The sequence below is a fragment of the Panulirus ornatus genome, chromosome 9 (genome assembly GCF_036320965.1).
Source record: "Panulirus ornatus isolate Po-2019 chromosome 9, ASM3632096v1, whole genome shotgun sequence".
Taxonomy (NCBI): Eukaryota; Metazoa; Arthropoda; class Malacostraca; order Decapoda; family Palinuridae; genus Panulirus; species Panulirus ornatus.
The window spans coordinates 24,759,648-24,777,515 of record NC_092232.1 but is presented as its reverse complement, the minus strand read 5'-3'; the positions used below and the strand labels follow the sequence as shown (position 1 = coordinate 24,777,515).

The following is a 17,868-nucleotide window of genomic DNA, read 5'->3' as shown; positions in this document are numbered from 1 at the left end:
CTGCTACATCTGTTACACCTGCCTTTGTTTCTGCTCCTGCCGTTAGTATTGCCTTTGTTTCTGCTACTTCCGTCACTGTTGCCATTGTTTCTGGTCCTTCTGTGTCTGCTGCCGTCGTAGTTTCGCTACTGCTGCTAGTTCTAGTTCTGTTGCCATTGCCTGTGTTTCTGCATCTTCGAGTGCCGTTATTGAAACCGCATCTGTGTGTCAGCTGATCTTCCACTCCTCCAGCCGTTACTAGTGGCTTGGAACGATCTAATGATGGTTATTACAAATAGTTAAGTTATCCAGCGGAGGACATGTTACACACACACACACACACACACACACACACACACACACACACACTTAAAAGGGTTCATACATTCACAGTAACACAGGGGCCCAAATTATGCTAGTAATGGCTCCCCGAGAACAGGCTTACGTTAACAAAAGTCTGCCCCAGGCTTGACGTGGCAAATCTTTACGCACATCTAGAGGAGAGGAATTCCTTGTAGAACCACTTAGCTCCAAACACGTTTCACGAAATACTGACCTTGACATCTGTTTCGAAGTTATGATAATCGCCATTTTGATATCCAGCTGAATTTGTCCCCAGATTCTATTTTTTTTTTACCTTTTTCACATTTCTAAGGTGAACTTTGCTCATCTTTCCGTTGCCGTTCTTCTTTTTCCACCTCAACAAGTATGATGTGGAGAACTCTTTTCTCATGTGGTGATACTTCTGTCTCCGTCAAACGCATAGTAGAGACTATTGTTGCAGGGAATGGAAGCATTTATCCCCTATTCCAACCCATGGTTCAGCCGTTCCTGTTCTGAGGCCATCCAGGCAAGGGATCAGGCATATTCGGCTTGGAAAACACACTTCCCTCCGACTCCCATTCAGCATTTCTCACTGTCTGTAATCATTGCAAGCACGTTATCCGTGAGGCAAAGCGTTCCTTTATTCAAAGGAAGTATTATAACCTCTCGTCATCCACTGATAGGTCTTTCTGGTCTTTAGCTAAAGGCATATGTAACAGCTTCTGTCGCTCTACATTTCCTCACTTTTCCGTCTGACGGTACCATAGCTGTCTCTCCCGTAGACAAAGCAACTCTGGTTCCCGCATCTTGTGTAACTCCACCTTGGATGAGTCTAACATTTCTTCACCACCTGATGCCTCTCTTACTAATCCTATGCTCCTTCCCGTAATCTTCTTTCGAATTGTCCAAAAAGCACTTCTCTTTCTGGACACAAGCAAGGTTTATAGTCTTGATGGCATCCATCCCCGTGTACGGAAAGAGTGTACTGCTGAACTTGCACCTGTGCTTGCTCGTCTGTTCTATTTTTGTTTAAAAGCCCTAACTTTTCCTTCTTGGAAGCATGCGTTGGCACATCCCATCCCTAGATAGGTGATCGTTCTTTTCCAATAACTATAACCTTGCACATTTTAAAAGACGTTTTTCACTGTTTTCAAAGTTATTCGTAAATGCTTTCTCTTGTCTCTTCTTTTTCCCCTCTCATAATCCTTTCTGTATTTAGTTAAGGTCCGTCCTTGATGTGGGTTTTGTCCATGACTGGAGCCTCCAACACAGAAAAAAACATCGAATTCTTTAGTCGTTTACAGGAATAAGACGGAATCATACGCGAATGAAAAATAAGCTCGTTTATTTTCGATACTTAAATGCTTTCACAAATTTATGTAGAACCTCCGTAGGTTTGTACATTTCTATTCCAAGTATCCTTTTATATAAAGACCAAGACTGTTACGAGGCTCTATACTTTTCAAGTATTTTCCTAACCTTCTCTTGATCCTCACACTTCCAGGAAACCTCCAGTAAAATCCTCCTAAAACCGTCCTTCCAGCTGACAGTCAAGAAAGAATGGTTTCTCCTTGTCCCTTCCTGGACCTTAAGAAAACGAGAACTGAGGACTTTCTGAATAGAGCGGTCAACACCCGGTGGTTGTATTTGTATACTGTATAAAGCGCTGACTATAATTCTCTCTCTCTCTCTCTCTCTCTCTCTCTCTCTCTCTCTCTCTCTCTCTCTCTCTCTCTCTCTCTCTCTCTCTCTCTCTGCCATACTTCACAGGGGAAAAGTCCAGGACTGTAGGTAGCAGCACGGTACGAATCGGGTGAGACGCTGCCCTGACAACTTACTTACCAACTGTGAAGACGATGACACACTGGCGATATTTGTGTTTTTTTTCGTCACATTTATCATTACGGCAGATGTGAAAGACAACTGGTGGCTTTGTAGTCCCTGCTGTTACAACTGTATCGAAGTCTGAATTGTTATCATCCTACGAAACTCTCGTAAGTCCTTATATCCCAGGTTTAACCATGTGAATTGAGGTAAGGAATCTTAAAGAGAACGGAAAATTATCAGCGACCAGGTCCCTTCGTCTTCAAAAGAGCGTTTAGTGATGAGAATTTTCTGTACGTTAACTTCACTACATTGGAGACATCTTGAGCAACTTGTGTGATAGCTGTAGCACTCAGATAATGTCATTAAACAGAGTAAATGAGGAGGGGTTCCGCTGGTCACTTATATCTTGCGTCTTTTTCAAAAGTCCTGACCTCAGCTCTCCTGAATATAGGTAGAAAGAACATGGGAGTAAAGGGACCTATGGGTGGACCGACAAGGATGATACCTCCTCAAACTTTTATGTTCAGCTTTCACAGGAGAGACCAGCCCGTTACCAGATGTCTCTCAGATCTAGCGTCATGGAAACAAATGACCAAAAATCTTCAGCATTCGTGTGTTACTCTAGTTCGTCATAATTCAGATCGACTGTGGACAAGCCCAAGGTCTCTTTGACCTTACCAGAGCTGCCAAACAAAAACATGAGAACCCTAGAATTTATCCACCAGATGTTCCCACGACGCCGTTTATCCTACCGCCGCCGTCAATACTTGTGCCGTAAGCCCCGTTTAGTCTATCTGAACTGAGGGTTCGTTCACGTCTTCCTTCTTCAACTTCCTCGTTCATTTTAGCACGACAGGAGAGGATTATCATCTGTGTAAAAATATCTCGTATGTTTTTTTCACTGGGTCATGCAGCGTGAAGACGTCACACGGAAGACCGCTGTAAATGGATGGCGTCCGCTATCTACCGGTTTTTACCCAGGAAGGTTGACCTTCATTTTATTCTTCGGACAAATTCACACAGGTAGAGGTCTAACCTTTTTTTTTTATTAGAATATTCAAGTATACTGTAGCGTATCCATAGATTCATAGACTAACCAGCCTAATTAAAACTGGTGTACGCAAGAACATCTTTTGAATCCCCCCCCCCCCCCCCCCTCCCATGAGGAACACCTGCGGGAGATAGGAACAAGTGTGGCGAAGGAAGAACTTAAACCTGGGCCCAGCAGCTTTCTGAAACCAGCTTTTGTTTATCACAAATTCATCTTGGTTCATTAGCACAGTGAGCGCGTTATGAGGGCTTAGAATTATATCTGACACGTTAATGAAAATGGTAAAGATTTTTCGGTTGGTTGCAACTTAACGGACTTAGATATCCCTACAGTTGATACGCCTAAGTAACCAAACAGCTGACTGTTTTCGTCAAATCAGATTCTTTTTACTAGAAATAAACAAATGAAATCCTGCAATATCTATTCTAAAGTAAATAAACCTGTTGAATATTGTTTTGCTGCGTTATCAGTCGCGGGCGAAAACAACACAAACAATGACCAGTGTTCCTGAGCCATCAGAACACTTAGCCAAACTAATATAAAAACAACCATACATACTTAGCATGAGTGAGATTAATCATTTTCATTCGGAAACTCGCAAACTTTTAAGTAACTTAGCGTGATTCAACCATTTTTATAAAGAAAACCGCAATTTTTACGAAGTGAAAGAAATGAATGTACTGTGCAGTGAACTATACTGTGAAATAAATGAAATTGGCTAGGAGTTATATTTTCCATCCCTAGTTTAAAAGCTGAGGAAACCCCGTAGGGAAATCTGCACGTACAAATAGCCAACATAAAATAAAAAAAGAAAAGTGAAACAGGAGCAGGAACCTAAACACACCCTCTGCTTCACCTACCAATTATTTGACACAAAACAACTTTTTTGATAATCTGAGTTTAGCTAACTGGCAAAAAATTAATTCCAACCGCCCCTGTAACTTTAGCTCACGCCATTTTCTAAAGCAGAGTTAAAAAAAAGTTTTAATTGCAAAGAAGGTTATAAGTTCAGGTCCTCTGCCTATAATCAGTATCGTATTTATATCACTTGTCATGGTGCTGTGTGAAGTTCAGACGACAGCTTCTGTCTGGTCTGGAATGTATGGAGATTTGTCATATATTCCTCGGTGTTGCTTAGGCTCTTGAAAACGACGATATTGATCCTTGAACACGACGATACGACCTTTAAACACGACGCTACGATCCTTGAACATAACAATAGAGCCCTAAAGTAATATGACATGACCTTTGACTAGATCCAGGACACAATACCCAAAGGTTGATCTGAAGGGTTCCCCTGTCGTGCTCCGTGGGTTAATTATAAGTTCGTTTGTTTGTTAATTTTCTTTGCTCACTCCAATTTGCGTTTCGAACCTCATAGTGATGGTCTTCCGATCTTTCTCGCAATGGAATATTTCTGAACCCATTGAAGTAATGGAGTGTTTTATTCATCTACAAAAATAAATTATGTAGCCATCACTAAAGAATAATGAACTGTTTTATTCATCTACAACAATTAATTATGCAGCCACCACTAAAAACAGATTTTGCATGGTGTTCATGATGATAATTAATATTTGATGATGGTGTGATGATCCTGGTAGAGCAGAGTTGCTTTCTCTTGCCATTGTCAACACTGCAACAAATCATTAAACATCCAACTCGAGTTCATGACCGTAATGTCTCTCGACCTCTTTCATTTTTTTCCAACCTCACTACACTAAGAGTATTTTTGTCACCTTGGGGTCTTTGGCCAACACACTCATCTCTCCTTCCTCGAAATGGTAACTTGGCAGCTTTACGAGCAGTCATCCCTGGGTGGCATCTTAACTGAGTTTCCCTTTGCTGGTCAGGATAGCTCATGTTGTGCTGATTGTATAGCTAAGGTTATCTTGACTGGCATAGAGTCTCGCATCACTTCTGCAGATTTTTTTTTCATTTAGATCAAGGTTTGATCTCTCCTGCTCTGATACCCATTGCTATGAAACTCTTTCGTTCCCCTGGATCCAACTTCACCTTCACCACAAAACTGTTCTTCGTAAGTGAGGCACACCTTCATAAAAAGAAAATGTGTTAATTTGACATTTACAGGGAATTTTTTCTGACCCTTTACGAAAAGTGTCTTCAATGCGTTTTGTAATTCAGCCTATTCAACCTCTTGTCAGAACTGGTCAGTCTACAGCTAACTCTCGTTGATAAAGACGATCGTTTTGTTACCTTGTTTTTCTCTTACTTCAACTTTGGATAATTCCATGTCTAACCCTCTCATCCTGAGCTTATACTCTGCCATATATTGTCCTTGTGCAGGATCTTCCGAGTGGACAAGACGTATGGTCCAGATAGCGTACTTCCTTAAGACCTAAGGAAGTTTTTTCGATCCATGCTTGCCTGTTTCGTCTCTTTCTTAAAACCCAGACTTGTCTTCTTTTTGGATACATGCATTCGTGCGGCCCATTCCCAAGAAAGAAACCCGCTCTAACCCATTGCTCTGACTCCTATTATCTCCACGTTCTTTGACACAACTCTAAACTTTCTCAGACAATTACAATCCCGTCAGTACTTTCAAATCACCAATAAAGTTTTCGCAGCTCGAGGTCTACTGATGGTATCTGCTACGTAGCTCACCTCTGATCCTCTTCTGTCAGATATGCTGGTGAAACTTTTGCCTCGACTCTCGACATCTCTCAAGCATTTAACAAGGGGTGGCATAGTCTTTTCTAGGTAAAATTCCTTCCTCTGATAATTCTGTCTCTCTTTGTTCCCTAACGGTTGTTACATTGCAGTTGTCATCGATGGAACAACTTGCTTCTTTTATCCCATTGTGTCCCATGGTGTTCCGTCCTTCCTTCTCTACTCGTTCTTCTCTTCTGATAGGTCTTCTTTCTTCATTGCCTAACCCTGTTCTCTCTGACGCTGATGGTTCTTCTTTAAATCCTTCAGTTCACTTTCTCTCCCATTTTCCTCTTCATTATCTCATTTCAGAATTGCGCAACATCAGGAAATTGAGAAGCAGTAGCCTGGTTCGACTCGGGCTAAACGCAGTTTTTCCCTGTATCTCTCGAGTGTCACTCGTTTCCCCTGTATTTAAAAGCAAAACAACACAGCTCAACCTTGTTGCATCATAGGTATGTCGGGCAAACCATGCCCTTCAAAATATCCTGGAAACCACAAACAAGGATTACAAAATCTGCTACCCAAAAACGGGATGTTGTATAGGTGCCATGATTATTTTTCTTGAGGAGTCTGTTTCGTGTCTACATGGATTTCATTTGCTTTAGTACGGCGTTCTTCTTACACACTTGGAGTTGTTGTTCGTCCGCCTCCCTAAGTATCAACGAGAGTGGAATCAAAAGTATTCTGTCCCATTAATTCTCGAACCGCCTCGCTTTAACCATCCCTCTCTCTGTACGCAGTGATGTTTCTCTCTCTCTCTCTCTCTCTCTCTCTCTCTCTCTCTCTCTCTCTCTCTCTCTCTCTCTCTCTCTCTCTCTCTCTGTTCATATTATTTTAACCACTGTTCTCGTGAGCTGTTTGCATGTGTCCCTCCCACTAGGGCTTGGACGCGAGGGCACGCTCTGGCTGCTGCTTCCCACAGCTCTGTTTGCAGACCGGTCTATCAGTGATTGACCGTTATGATGCCTCCTTCCCACGAACAGTTAAGTCGTGGAATTCTTTTCCTTCTTTGCTTTCGTATCTTCTTAAATGCTTTCCAGGTTTAGCAGTCAGGTCTACATACACCTGCGGAGCGCTTACATATTCCTACATTATTTTCGTGTTCTATTCATTTGAGACGGGTTTGACTCATGTTTTGCCTGTCATGTTTGTTCCTGTAAAAGAAAAAAAAATTGAGCTGTTCTTCGGAAGATACAAAGACAAAAACCAGAAGCCATTTGCACGAAATTAAGGAAAAAAGACATGCCAGAAAAGATGTAAAAAGAAAAAAGAATACTTTTAAAGTAAGTGAGTAGTGGATAGATGAGAAAGCTCTATAGCCGGGGCTCCACAGCGAGTGGAGAATTTTCTCCACATACCGTACAAAAAGGTTATTACTGACAAACAGTTACGGAAGTAACCACGTCAATGGGTTTGTCCCCGGAGTGGGGGAATCATTATGACCACAAGTGTAGTAGACATTAAAGATGGGAGCATTGGCCCGCCATCCTGCTTTGTTGACCGCACCATCTGCTGGACGGGCTACGTGTCTCCACGCCAACGCTGCATGACTCATCCCTCCCGCTCCTAACATCATCTGTACACGTTATTCATGCCACACGCCTCCTCTCCTTCCCCTCGACGGATTCATTCAACCAAGCTTCCTTTCTTGTGACACACACTCACACGTCCTCCCATGACCACAGACACACTCCTTCAGGTCCTTTCCATCATGCCACCACCTGCGCCAGTCTCCCCATTGTGCAACTCCCCGCGCTAGTCTCCCCATACCCCACCGCGCCTCTAATGATGCTGTAGTACCGCACACCACAACTGCCCACCCAGTTTTCATTCTAAATCACCAGCAGTCTTCACCACCACCTCTTTTCTGGGACAGGAACTTGACCCCCTTAGGACGAGGTTGTCGGTAAAACACAGGTGTATGACTTTGGGCTGGTGATCTGAACTTGTAAAACTTTTAGTTGTTTTTCTTGTTTTGGGATATCATCAGGGGAGACCTTTGTTGTCCTAGGGTCTAGTGTCACCTTGAGTCATCTGTTGTCCTTAGGTCTAGAGTCACCTCGAGTCATCTGTTGTCCTTGGATCTTGTGTCACCTCGAGTCATCTGTTGTCCTCTGGTTTAGTGTCACCTCGAGTCATCTGTTGTCATCTGGTTTAGTGTCACCTTGAGTCATCTGTTGTCATCTGGTTTAGTGTCACCTTGAGTCATCTGTTGTCATCTGGTTTAGTGTCACCTTGAGTCATCTGTTGCACTTGGATCTATTGTCACCTCGAGTCATCTGATGTCCAGATACTGGCTAAACGTGAGCATGCAAAAACTCGTTGCACAACCCTCCCTCTTCGCATTGCACATCACAACCCTAACTCAGTGGTTATCATGCAACCTTAAGGACAGGTCTAATTGCGCCCTTTTAATCCGTGATTAAACATAGGGTGTGTGATTATCCGATTGTGCTATACGGGGAGCGAGTTCTACACTAGTGGGTCCTTGTCTCTTGAACTTACTCTGCTACTATGTAACTTTTTAGATTTTTGTAAGTTATTTGCATTCGCAATGTTATCGCTCAGTGTGTGTGTGTGTGTGTGTGTGTGTGTAGTAGCTGACAACCTGCGATGGCGCTAATCCACTCGTCTTTATGCATACATTGTGTCTTTATAGATATGATATTCACGAGGCTTTCCTTATTACTGTTCTCTAGAAATATATCATACAATCATCTTTATATATATATATATATATATATATATATATATATATATATATATATATATATATATATATATATATATATATATATATGCTCCTCCCAGTCTGTGGGCTGCGGTCTGCGGCTACCGGCCCACCGGCTCCGGCCACGCCTCCGTCAGGAGGAACACACAGAGTTGTGCACCATCCACAACGAGGAAGCCTTGGAGGCATATTTCGCTCTGGTGGCGTCCATTCCTTGCGAAGCCCTCCGCATCATCGTCCCCCCCCCCCCCCCTCTCTCTCTCTCTCTCTCTCTCTCTCTCTCTCTCTCTCTCTCTCTCAGATCGTCTCTGCTCATAAAAAAAATAAAGCGTTGTGGTCTACTGCCAGCGCGGATATACCCTGACCTCACCTTCACTTTACATCTCATCTTCCTCTCACCTTCACTGCACCTGCAACATCATCACCTTTATCTCACCATCATCTCACCTTCAATACATCATTATCATCATCCTGTCACTTTCATTACACCTTCAATAAGCCTCATCTCATCTCATCATCCTCTCACCTTCCCCAGCGCCGGGCGACCCAGAGGGAAGGCGTCACCCCAGGGTTAGTGTCGTCTGTGCTGAATGGAATAATAGGTATATTTGTGGCCAGGTGTGTGGGCCACGCCTGACATCCTCTCCCCCTGGCCCACCAGAGCCACTCACACTCCCCCCTCCCTGGCTCACCAGAGTCACCTACACCTCCCTCTTGCCCCACCAGAGTCACCTACACCTCCCCCTGGCTCACCAGGGCCACCTACACATTCTCCCCCTGGCTCACCAGGGCCACCTACACATTCTCCCCCTGGCTCACCAGGGCCACCTACACATTCTCCCTCTGGCTCACCAGAGCCACCTACACATTCTCCCCCCGGCCCACCAGAGTCACTTACACCTCCCCCCTGGCCCGTCAGAGCCACTTACACCTCCCCCTGGCCTACCAGAGCCCCTCACCCCCCCTCCGTCCACCAGTGCCACCCCCTTACCCCATTTGAACAAAGACCACCATAGCCCCCCCCCATCTGGCCCACCCGCGCAAATCCCCTCCAAACTCCCCCGCTCCCTTCCCTCTCGTCCACACGAGCCACCATCCCTCTCCCCGTCCCCTCAGTGACCCACCCTCCCCTCCAGCCAACCCAGAGCCACCTACCAGACCCGTCGTCTTGAGCAACTCACGATAACTCGTGTGAACGCCAGAGCCTCACGAACGCAACTTCTTTCGTTTCATTTTACTTCGGTCGTTTTTATCTTTTAGATGTACTGTTTTCTTTCAGGTTTACTCGCTCTTTTTTTCTTTCTCGCCTCTCATTAATTATTCTAAGATAGGGAATGTTTCAATGGCATATATGAACATGTGCCTGAAATAGCGACGTGAAATAATTTCCTGAAAACACCGCATGGTCTGTATCCGTCCGTCCGAAACAGTGAAAGATGTTCAGAAAGAAATAACGTAGTACTGCACCTCCACCTCGAAGAAGTCTGCTTCAACAACAGACAATCACAGTTTGAGTGATCTCCCGTCCAACTATACAACAACAAAAAATCCATGTGAAGTTTAGTTACTAAAGTTCGGTATAATAAGTTTGAAAAAGCCCGGCAGCGTGTGGCAGTCGTGACGTCAGTCCCTGAAGGTGTGTCAGCTGTCATCGTTTCTCAATTGATGCTGCAGGAAGGGGATATATATATATATATATATATATATATATATATATATATATATATATATATATATATATATATATATATATTATTATTATTATTATTATACTTTGTCGCTGTCTCCCGCGTTTGCGAGGTAGCGCAAGGAAACAGACGAAAGAAATGGCCCAACCCCCCCCCCCCCATACACATGTATATACATACGTCCACACACGCAAATATACATACCTACACAGCTTTCCATGGTTTACCCCAGACGCTTCACATGCCTTGATTCAATCCACTGACAGCACGTCAACCCCGGTATACCACATCGCTCCAATTCACTCTATTCCTTGCCCTCCTTTCACCCTCCTGCATGTTCAGGCCCCGATCACACAAAATCTTTTTCACTCCATCTTTCCACCTCCAATTTGGTCTCCCTCTTCTCCTCGTTCCCTCCACCTCCGACACATATATCCTCTTGGTCAATCTTTCCTCACTCATTCTCTCCATGTGCCCAAACCACTTCAAAACACCCTCTTCTGCTCTCTCAACCACGCTCTTTTTATTTCCACACATCTCTCTTACCCTTACGTTACTCACTCGATCAAACTACCTCACACCACACATTGTCCTCAAACATCTCATTTCCAGCACATCCATCCTCCTGCGCACAACTCTATCCATAGCCCACGCCTCGCAACCATACAACATTGTTGGAACCACTATTCCTTCAAACATACCCATTTTTGCTTTCCGAGATAATGTTCTCGACTTCCACACATTCTTCAAGGCTCCCAGAATTTTCGCCCCCTACCCCACTCTATGATCCACTTCCGCTTCTATGGTTCCATCCGCTGCCAGATCCACTCCCAGATATCTAAAACACTTCACTTCCTCCAGTTTTTCTCCATTCAAACTCACCTCCCAATTGACTTGACCCTCAACCCTACTGTACCTAATAACCTTGCTCTTATTCACATTTACTCTTAACTTTATATATATATATATATATATATATATATATATATATATATATATATATATATATATATATATATATATATATATAATACATACGTCACGTATTCCATGAGTGACGTAGAAGGCGACTAATAGGGACGGGAGTGGGGGGGGGGGGGAGTCTGGAAATCCTCCCCTCCTATTTTACTTTTCCAAAAGAGGGAACAGAGTAATAGTATCCTTTGATTATATATTGTTAATACTAATGATAACCACACAACATATGTGTGTGTAATCACTTAATTTATGATGACCTATTTGAACTGTACCGGATGGGATATATACACTCGTGGGGCCCCAGCTATTCAAACTTTCGCAATGCTGTTTGTAATTGCTGTTTCCTCGTTCACTTTGTCCCATTCCTCCACCAGTCTTGTCTATGTACTGATTTACATCTTGTCTAACATTTTTTGCTTACCTTTATATTATGTTCCTCCATTTTTCAGTGTCATTCTAGTGTGAAAACTTAAAGGCTGTGGTCACTCAGGTCACCCACCACTCCTCTCTCCCTCGTCCATGGTGGGGAAATTTAAAGCCTCTAGTCTTTCCTTGTGGCTCAGCTTTTTCTCTCTCTAATTTTGTTACTATTTTTGTCCGCCTCTGTCTGCACCTTCTCTGTCCACTACGTGTTCCTTTAGATGCGGTCACCAATTTGTGAAGCATATTCTTGGTTTGGCCTGCAGTAGGACGTGAACAGATGTGAATATATATTCTGAATGTCATTCTAATATTTGCCAGCAGACAGTTTGTCTCCTTTACCGTTCTCCTGAGGTAGGACTCTGGCGACATGCTAGGGACGATATCTACTTCCAATGTGTGTGTGTCTTTCACACACACATTCCTGCAGTTGTTTTCTGTCAAGATGGGTAATCATACTGTGGCCTTTTTGTGTGTCTGTTATTACTTATTAGTCATTACCTGTATGTACTGTGAGAGGAGGAAGTTTTACCCTTGTGCGGCCCCATCCCTTGAACATATCCTACTGTCACACAACTTTTTAAACTTGTATATTGTTTACTCTGTGTGTGTGTGTGTGTGTGTGTGTGTATGTGTGTGTGTGTGTGACTATAAGTTGTTACGGGGAGTTCTTTTTTGCTCGTGTTGCTCTGTTTCTCTACCTTGTATATAAGTACACACACACACACACACACACACACACACACACACCAGCCTAAGCCAGGTACCCATGGACCGACTGCGGCGCCCAGGATTCGTACCCAAGCGGGCTCGAACCCGGGTTGGCCCGTGCTGACTCATGGTCAATAGCGCTAACCGCCACACCATGGTGTGTGTGTGTGTGTGTGTGTGTGTGTGTGTGTGTGTGTGTGTAATAAAGAATTACGCAAACAGACAGACGTAGTAAGCTTACGGCCGGTGTAACGTTATCTATTATCACTAGGGACTATTCTATCACTGGCTACGAGTTTGCCTGTTCCTTGAATGACTCTATAAAGAAGCCACACACGAGAATATCCCCGGCTTACTGTGGATTAACACGTTGGCTAATGTATTCGCCAGTTCTCTGCTTCACTCTCGCTAAAGATGTGCGGAAGAAGGAAGATAAAAAGGTGTAAAGACATTGACTTGGAGAATATATCTTATCCCTATATAGTTCGCCTCGCAGAAAATGATTAGGCTACGAAAATTATATATATATATATATATATATATATATATATATATATATATATATATATATATATCCGACATGAATCATGCGCTGATGGTATGTGCTTACGGCCAACGAACAAGTTCTTACGGTCGCATACGTTCGTGTTGCAAGCTTAAGGACTGACACGGTCTTCTGAGAATATCAAATCGATTGTTGCCGCAAGACGTAGCGCATTTTCGTCGTCAGCTCACACCACCGGCATCGTTGGCTAGCATCTGTAGTCGCTGGTGGGGGGGGGGGGGACACACCACGTAATCCTCAGTGGAGACACGAACCTCAGGGGACGTAATGCCCAAACCCCAGAGAAAGATAGGTACACCAACACGTGACATAACTGTATATATACCTCTCTCTCTCTCTCTCTCTCTCTCTCTCTCTGGTCCGATCATCTGCACGTTATATCACTGCGTACCCCACCCCAACCCCGCCCCACCCCAACCCCGCCCCACCCCACCCGGCCATACATCCTTGTGCTCCCCGTCTTTCATCATTCACGAACCATTTTTTTTTCAGCGTAAAAGTAGTACATGTGAATGTTTTATTCTATTTTTCATTAAAGTGTAGGTTTCGTTCGCGTCAGTAGAAGGTGCTACTTCTGCACAGGCATTCATTATATTCATGATGTTCACCCGCCCTACCTACCTACACTCGGCCCAGGGAATGAATGAACCGCCCCAGTCATGAGGTGTTCTCGTCCTCCATCTTCCGCCCAACACTGAGAGGCATTACGGGGCAGGCCACCTCCTCCGGGTATGTGGGAGGACTAGCCACTGGTGGTGGTGTGATCTCGTTAGTGATGGTGTTGGGGAAGGTCTCGGCAGTGGTGGTATACTGAGTGACATCTGGAGGAGGAGGAGGGGATAGATGGGTGGGTTGCTGGGAAGGGTGGGGGAGTGGGGGGTTGAGAGCGTTTGTGGAGACGTGTGCCAGGTGACGGGGAGAAGACAGGTGTGTGTGTGTGTGTGTGTGTGTGTGTGTGTGTGTGTGTGTGTCACCGAGTTATGGGCGTGTGTACATTTCCGCGTTTGTATTAGGTGTTTACCTATTGCATGACGTACATTGTGTGTGTGTGTGTGTGTGTGTGTGTGTGTGTGTGTGTGTGTGTGCGTGCATGACCAATGATCCGAATGTTATATTCATATGAGTGCCGGGGTCTACATAGTTTGTGTGTGTGTGTGTGTATTATACGTAGTGTGCACACGGTGTGTGTACTCTTGATACACACGGGCTATGCGTCAGTCCAGCGTTACACACAACTGACTATGCGGACATCACCACACACAGTGACACCTTAATCTTCCTCCCACACTCTCATTGTTACAAGCATCCAGGACTCGCAGACAGGCCTCCAGTCACCACTGTCCTTCCCCCGACCCTGAAACCATGCGATATTTCGAAAGGATGTCGCTGCATCATTTCCTGCCACCGCCACCACCTCTTACAAAAGATCCCTCGTCCCGGTGTTGCATATCGGCACCACATGAGAATGGACCCAACCGCTATAGGAAGAGCCTCACTCCTAACCACTATGAACAGCATCGACAGACAGTATACCAAACCTGCATCTTGGATGTTGGTTGGTTGAGGTTTAGGCCTATCATCAGACAGGGTCATTAAAGCCGTCAACGGCAAGCTGCTTCATCCACCGAGCGAACGATCATTCACACCTTCAGGTGTTAGGGTTACTCCTGTGACCACATACACACTTTCGCTAAGTATGTGGTCCCTCTGACCTACGTTTTTTGTGTGTTTTACCAATAATATTCTCGATTTTTTTTTTTTTCGTACAGTTACATTTTTATATATGGGTTAGAGGTCTATTATATAACTTAATATATGAAAGAGAAAGTTATTTCGTCAAGTATTTCTTTTTTAATCAGTCAAAGAAGAAAGCTATAGATAAACTATAACCGTATGATTTTTTTTCTTTTTTTACTGAAAGTTATTCGCATAAAAGACCAGCTTCCCTGCTACACATTCTGCAGTCCAGAAAGTAATATAATCCTCAGCGTTTCCGAGATATGATTCATTTTATTTTCTCGACACTACAACGCATATAGAGGTTTTTTTTTAGAATAGAAATGTTTGCTGTTTGCCAATCATTTGTTTCCAGTGAATGAATACAAGTCATGTATGAATGTCCAATATATAACATAAAACTTAGATCTTTTAAATCGTGCAATAGATAACCGAGAAATGGAACTCGTCAAAATGAAGTCTTTTTTGTCTTTTCTTCAGAGAGCCGTTTATTGGTTTATGCATGTTTCTATAGCCTGTAGCGGCATGTCATTCAAAAAGCCGTTTATTATTATTATTATTATTATTATTATTATTATTATTATTATTATTATTATCAGATTCGGATTCTCGAGTGATCGCTCCTGCAGGGGGTTACCTCACTTTCCCTCACCAACATCACATTCCACCGCCCTTGTCACCACCCACTCCCTCCGTTCTTGGCTGCATCACCCTCCCTAACCATCACCACGCTCTGCCTTCCTGGCCACAACACCCTCCTTCACTATCAATGCTTCCCTCCTTCCTGGGAACCACCCTATCCTTCTCCACTCCCCCCCTCCCCCTTTGGTCACCTCAACATCGTTCACCACTACACTCCTTCCCTACCCGGCCACCATACCCTGAACGGCGGATGGAATTGTTCATTGGTATGATGACTCATCCCACCATCTTCTTCTCCCTACCTCCCATATTGCCTTCACGGCACTTCCCACTCCAAAGTAGATATCATTTTTTCCGACATTTCACCCTAGTAGCCAGCAGTTTCTACCTTAAAGAAGTTGCTTATATGGGTTGTTTCCTCTGCATCTGGCAACTTCCTCACCGTGTCAACAGACAAGGGACGGACAGACAGGAGCGCCTTTTTATAGATTGATATTATCATTATTATTCATTTATTTATTTATCTGTTTTCAATATCAGCAACATTTTCGGTATGGAACATATCAGAAGTATCTGTACGAAAAATAAAATCGCATAATCCCATCCATACGGCAACGAGTTTAGAGTTTTGTTTAAGATATCGCACAAGCGACCCATTGAAGCCGCCTGGAAACCTTATCAAGCTTATCATAGATCCTGTGGACTCTCCACATCACAATCGAAACTTAAGTTTTTTATCCGTATTGGAGGACACCTCGTAAGGCCGTGTGAGGTTATGAGAAGCTTTGGGATGCTGGCGGAGAGGATATGTGGTATGGTAGGGCCAACAGGAGGAGAGAAGTTAGGGAAGAGAGAGTCAAGCCCTACTTATCCTCACCCTCTTGGCCACCGGAAGGCGTTGAGTAATGAGTATTAGCAAGAGGTAAAGACGTTCTAGATTTTCAGATTCTGTTTATTCTCAAGGGAAAAGTGACGTCATGATGTGGTGAAGTATGGTGAGGATCTGAGACACATTTTCCAAATTCCTCTTCGTAATTCCTTATTTCTCCCTTAAACTATATATATATATATATATATATATATATATATATATATATATATATATATATATATATATATATATCGCTTATGGCTTGGCCTTGACGAAAGGAAAGTATCCGAGACTGGAACCTTCAACAGAGAATCAAAAGCGCTTCACTATGTAAGAGCCAATACAAAAGCGCTTCCCTATGTAAGAGCTAATACCAAAAAAGAAAATAAGACACGAATGAATTTAGAAAGCCATATTAGCGGAGCTTACGACGGAGCTAGTGAAACAGATGGGCAGCTTTGGTAAGCCTGTACGTATCACAGGTTGGTAGGCCTGTTAGGTCTTGCAAATATTGGCCGACCTGTTGAATAATTCGAGAACTTGGTGGGTCTCCGGTGTATGATATATTAAAATATGAGGGAAGTATATAGGCTGTAGGTCGGCCTTTGAATCATTCAAGGCTGTCTTAGTAGGCCTGCATGAACAACTGCTGACGTCAGAGCTCAAAGAGATAGTCGTTAAGATTGGTAGACATATGAGACGGGTATAGATGCAAGTAGACATTGGAGATTTTTTTTTTTTTATCTGTTTAGCAATTGAAGAAATAAAGGGACTGTTGTGCCTTCATTCGTTGATTTGTGGGCCAACATGTAGTGTGCATGACGGAAGGGGCGACAACCAGAACGTGAGCAGCTGACGACGTAAACAAAGCAACGTAACTTTGTCCCTTCTCTTTGTTTACCTGTAACATATTGCCAGCAAGATAGTCAACATCGTATGTTAGTGGAACAATGGCAGAGTGATGGAGAATGATAGTGGGACTATCATCGTAGTGAATAGTAATAACAGGAATATATTGATAAGGTAGAAAAGCAATGTAGATAAAGTTAAATAATGAAGAATTTAAGGCTTGAAGATTAACTTTCGTATATCTGATTAGTTAGATACAGACTAGAAAGTTAACTCCTTCCTAGGGAACTGAGCATCCCTACCTTAGGCCAGCTTATGGGGCCAGTTTTGTAGACCCCAGATCTTCAAAATTAACTCCTACAAAGACGCGTGCATATATGAATTGAATCGACTTCATGGAAATGAAAGAGTATATGAAAATAACACAGATAGGTGTATGGATTCAGAGTTCCAAGATATATTCTTACGAGAGTTTTGAGCGTCAAATACCATGATATTTCAAAGAGGGAGAGATCAAAGAGTATGAGAGAGAGAGAGAGAGAGAGAGAGAGAGAGAGAGAGAGAGAGAGAGAGAGAGAGAGAGAGAGAGCAATGACTGAGGCCCGTTACGTGCCCCATCTGTTAGACGTCTTGTCCGATGTGGAGATAGTGGATCGCTCTCAGCCAGATGCAGAGGAAGTGGACATGGAGTCATGGTGGGTGGGTGACGGCGGCGGCGTCATGTGTTCAGGAGACGGATCAGGTATCTCAGGTGTGTGAGTAGGACCAAGTGTCATCGTTGGCAGGGAGGAGAATTAGAACTGTTTTGCAGTCAGGTGTGCA

General features: G+C 43.6%; 1 protein-coding gene across 2 annotated transcripts in view; it reads left to right on the top strand.

Moving 5' to 3' along the window:
- Positions 1-17,868, top strand: part of GrlHz (Gustatory receptor-like Holozoa) — a 252,373-nt gene that overhangs the window by 60,499 nt on the left and 174,006 nt on the right. The gene's annotated exons all lie outside the window — the stretch shown is intronic.